The sequence below is a fragment of the Monodon monoceros genome, unplaced genomic scaffold (genome assembly GCF_005190385.1).
Source record: "Monodon monoceros isolate NGI ecotype Baffin Bay Population unplaced genomic scaffold, NGI_Narwhal_1 Super_Scaffold_10, whole genome shotgun sequence".
NCBI classification, from domain to species: Eukaryota; Metazoa; Chordata; class Mammalia; order Artiodactyla; family Monodontidae; genus Monodon; species Monodon monoceros.
The window spans coordinates 4,060,065-4,065,225 of record NW_021703766.1 but is presented as its reverse complement, the minus strand read 5'-3'; the positions used below and the strand labels follow the sequence as shown (position 1 = coordinate 4,065,225).

Here is a 5,161-nt window from a genome sequence, read left to right as displayed (position 1 = left end):
AAGCAAACAGACAAAAAAATAAACAGATAAAAACTTATGGAAGATCTTCACTATCTGAAAAAAAAGGGAAGAGAAAAGATGGGTGGATGGTAGGGGCAGAGTATCTCTGACAGACTAATTTGTCACATAGTGACACAAATTTTCTTTAATTGGAGACCAGACATGTTTTGCTCTGCCAGGGCTGCTGCTAAAAAGGCCATAGGTTGCAACAGAGAGACCTCAAATGCTGTCTTCCCTAGATGCCCAGTGAGGTTTCCAGTGTTCCCAGCCCCTGTCAGCCTGGTTGCCACGTTCTGTCAAAAGTTTGAATCCCCTTGGAAATTCCCATGATTGTTTGGACCAGACTCCATGGTAGATGTACCTTGTGCATTTGGCATCATTCCTGGTGGTGGCTCTACCGTGCTTTGCTGTCCTGAAGCTACTCTTTGGGCAAATCCGAGCTTGAGCCAGCGCAGCCCAGTCAGTCTGGCTGGGATCCTCCTGGTGCTGGAGTGACTGCATCCGTTGTTGCTGATGCAAGGGCCATTGCTGCCAAGGCTGTCCTCCTTGAATCCACATCCTGACTTTTAAAGTATATCTGACTTTCTCAGAGGTTCACCTTCCGTTTAAAATTTAGGTTGATTCACAACTACGGCTTGGAAGCAGAGCAGCAAGGTTACTTACGCCCCACTCCGGCTCCGGAACACCGTGTCGCCACTGTTCCTATAATACCCCGCCTCCCTCTTGTAAGGACGCTTGTGATCACGCTGGACCCCCAGGATAATTCAGGACAATGTCCTCATTTCCAGGTCCTTAATCACATTAACAAAGTCCCTTTTACCATGTGCAGTGGGTTGACTAGCGTTCCCCCAAGTTTCATTTCCACCCAGCCCGTAGAGTGTGAGCTTATTTGGAAATAGGGTCTTTGCACATGTAATCAAGTTGGGCTCCCACTGGAATAGGGTGGGTCCTCATCCAGTCACCGGTGTCTTCGTAAAAAGAGGGAAATTTGGACACAGACGCACAGGGAAGATGGCCGTGTGGCCATGGAGTCAGATTGGAGGGATGCAGAGCCTAGGAACCCCAACTTGTGACCAGCGGAAGCTACCAGAGGCGTGGAACCCATCCTCTCCCAGAGCCTCGGAGGGAGCAAGGCCCTGCTGACACCTGGATTTTGGACTTCCGGCCTCCAGAACCGTGAGAGGATAAGTTTCTGTTGTTTTAAGCCTTCCCATTTTGGGTCCTTTGTAGTAGCCCTAGGAGGCTAACGCATCATATAAATCACATTGACGGGCTTCAGGAATCAGGATGTGCACATCTTGGGGGGCCGTTATTCAGCCTGTCACAGAGCCTTGGAGGTGCGGAGAAACTTCCATGCTGGGGAGGAGCTGGATTGCTGGAGACTGCAGTTAACCCAGGTATGAAGTCTAGGTTTGCTACCATGGGCTTTAGCACAAGTGATGCCATTTCGGGCCCGTGGTTTTTTGTTTGTTTGTTTGTTTTGCGGTATGCGGGCCTGTCACTGTTGTGGCCTCTCCCGTTGCGGAGCACAGGCTTCCAGACGCGCAGGCTCAGCGGCCATGGCTCATGGGCCCAGCCGCTCCGCGGCATGTGGGATCCTCCTGGACCGGGGCACGAACCCATGTCCCCTGCATCAGCAGGCGGACTCTCAACCACTGCGCCACCAGGGAAGCCCTGTGGTTTTCTTTTTAACAGACTTCAACATGCAGATTTGGGGGGCGGGGTACACAGTTCAGCCTATAAGAGAAATACAAAATATTCCCTGGGATTCTTCCCTGGGAAAGTTGGCTGTTTGGAGGGGGAATGTATGGCTTTCAGAACATTCTGTCCTTGACCAGGCTACATGGCGTGGTCTGTTTTGGTCAGCCTTTGCCATGTAACAAAGCATCCCGAATCATAGGGGCTTCACACAATGCAGTGTATCATCGTCAGGTTCTGTGGGGTGGTCCTGTGGTGTCACTGCAGGGAACTGAGAGCTTGGCCAGGGCTCAGGGTCCAGGGCCACTCGCTCACGTGCCTGGCGGTTGGGGCTGGCTCTCAGCTCAGGTACTGGCGTCCCCAGCCCCCCGTACTCCCCATCGTCTCATCCTCCAGTGGGTTAGACTGGGCTTCTTTATAGCACAGTTGTCGCTGGGGCTGAGGGAGTGACAGCAGAAGCTGCAGACCCTGTGGGTCCCAAGCTTAGAGCAGGTGCCCCATCACTTCCACCGTAATCTATTGTTCAGAGTAAACCACACAGCCAAGCCAGGTATAAGGGCCGAAGAATAGACTCCACCTGGTAAGGAGCTGAGGGGCAGAGCCACAGCGGGGCGAGGACATGGGGAGGCGGGGGTCACTGGGAGCTGTCATGCTAACGATTGGCCACGTGGTCATGACTCTCCTGAGGAGACGATTCCAGGTTTGGCTTGGGTTGACAGCAAGCCCCAGTGAGCAGCAGACCCAGGTCATTCAACTGACGATTGGGAACACATGTGCGCAGGGAGAGGCCCTTCTCACAGTTGTTGCCGGGTCGGAGACCCGCTAGGACTTGTACATCTGCACGAATCCACTGACACACCCCGCCACAGCCTGCCAGGGACTCCAGAAGTCTGTCTTCCATTAGGGCCAGTATTTAATAGGAACACAGAGGCCGCCCCATCATTTGGAAATAAGAATCTCAATTTATCTTGGTTTAGACAAGAAGGAAGACAGAGCCCTGTCACGTTCTATTCAATAGATCACGGGGTATTAATGACTTCGGTTGTTGCCATTGCCGAGTGCTTTCTTGGGAGTCAGAGATGATTCTGTTACAGTCAGCAAACATTTGATGACCGCTTTCTGTGTGCCCGGCCCTGTGCTGTAAAAGCAAGGAGCGGATTGACTCTTCCTGTCCCTGTTACCTATCGCTGCTGTACAAGAAACCACCGCCAAACTTACCACCTCAGGACAGCACCAATCATTGGTTTTGCTCATGCATCAGCTGCGTCTGGTGGACCTGCACTTGCAACTGCACGTTGGTGCTGGCTGCCGGCTCTCCTCCCCGGGGCAGCTTGGGCTTCCTCACGGCATGGCGGTGGGCTTCCAAGTACAAGCGTCCCATGAGGAAGAAGTGGAAGCTACCAGGTTCTTAAGGCCTAGTACAGCATTACTTCTGCCATATTCTTGGTCACACAGTTCAGAGTCAAGGTAATAGTGTCCTTGCAAAACTCATGTCCACTGGAACCTCAGAATGGGGCCTCGTTCGGAAAAAGGGCCTTTGCAGGTGTAATACCATGAGGTCATACTGAACTAGTGTGGCCCTAATGCACTGTGACTAGTGTCCTTATATGGAGAGGAGGGGACACGGCAGATCAGAAGCTGGAAGAGGAGAGCAAGGATCGTCCCCTCCAGGTTCCAGAGGGAGCCTGGCCCTGCCGACGCCTTGATTTCAGACTCTGGCCTCGGATAGTGTGAGAGAACAAACTTCTGTTGTTTTGAGGCACCCAGTTTGTGGTCATTTGTTCTGGCACACCTGTGACACGGATACGCTCATTTACCCTGCTTTTCAAACTCTGACCACAGATGCCATTTATTTGATAGTTTTCTGGGGTGGGGGAGATTAGGGAGGGTGTCCCATAGGCGATAGTGCTTGGGAGGGACGGTATTTATGGAAACAGGAGTGACAGGACTTCCGTGGTTAAGAATCCAATGCAGGGCTTCCCTGGTGGCGCGGTGGCGCAGTGGCTGAGAGTCCGCCTGCCGATGCAGGGGATGCGGGTTCGTGCCCCGGTCCGGGAGGATCCCACATGCCGCAGAGCAACTAAGCTCATGTGCCACAACTACTGACCCTGCGCCCTAGAGCCCGTGAGCCAGAACTGTTGAGCCCGCGTGCCACAACTACTGAGCCTGCGCCTCTAGAGCCTGTGCTGCACAGCAAGAGAAGCCACCACAATGAGAAGCCTGCACGCTGCAACGAAGAGTAGCCCCCGCTCGCCACAAGTAGAGGAAGCCTGCGCGCAGCAACGAAGACCCAACACAGCCATAAATAAATAAATATATTTAAAAAAAAGAAACAGGAGTGTTGACGACTCAGAGGACATGGGTGAGAGGGATGATACTTAGAACTCTCGACAATTAACTCGTTACTACAGCAGCTCTGTAAAGTGGGTCTGTTGCTATTCCCATCTCACAGATGGAGAGATCGAGGGACGGGGAAGTCAAAGCACTTGCCCAGGGTCTCAAGCCAAGAGGGACAGAGCTTGGATTCAAGGTCCAGCAGGAGATCTAGAGGCTCAGGGCCCCTCCCTAGCAGGAGGGTGCAGTGCTGTGATTCCCTTCCTGGGGGCTGGAGGGGAGACCAGTTTTCATTCTGTTCATCCGTCACTCACCCGGCTGGTGTGCAGGGGTCCAGCTCACGTAAGGACCCAGCACACACACTGGGGGATGCCGTTCGTGAGAGAACAGGCAGCATCGGGATGCTTGGCTTCCCCCCAGGCTGGCAGAAAGGTTTAGAATCTTCCAGAAATGCCACACCCTGGGTGTGAAACCCAGGGCCCAGCCTCCTCTGGAACAGCCTGATCGTCATCCAGGGAGAAAGCAATCACCGTTGTAGCGTTTGCCAAAAGAGCTGCATTTCCTGAGGCGTTCCCAGCCACAGTCATCGGTGTTCTCTGGCTCTTCTCCTTGGATATTGGACAGAAGAGAGGGGGGCAGAAACCCTGGTGATGGCGGGAACCCAGGCGTGTTTCAGGTTAATGATTTCAAAGCAGTGTGACAAAGAGTCTCATGAAATTGTGAAATGTAGTCTTCCCGTTTTCATAAAGATATAATCATACTTCCATTTTGTTGTTTGCCTCCAAGAATGAAGAGGTTCCGGACGGATGATTCAAAAGAGAGAAAACAGGGACTTCCCTGGAGATCCAGTGGTTAAGATTCTGCACTTCCACTGCAGGGGCCGCAGGTTCAATCCCTGGTCTGGGAACTAAGATCCTGCATGCTGCGCAGTGCGGCCCAAAAAAACCCCCAAAAACCCAACCAAACAAAAAAACAAGAGAGAAGACAAAGAAACAATAACAGCAGAAAACAGACTCCCTTGTTCTGACATTAGATTTATTATCACTTCTAAACTAAAGACGTTATCAGGATTGGCTACTAGGGAGGAACAAAAACCCCACCCCTCCTCCCCACCTAAATAAGGATAGAA

General features: G+C 52.3%; 1 pseudogene; it reads right to left on the bottom strand.

The window, feature by feature from the left end:
- Positions 1–274: 274 nt before the first annotated feature.
- LOC114903789 lies at positions 275–558 on the bottom strand (annotated as a pseudogene).
- Between the last annotated feature and the right edge of the window lie 4,603 nt (positions 559–5,161).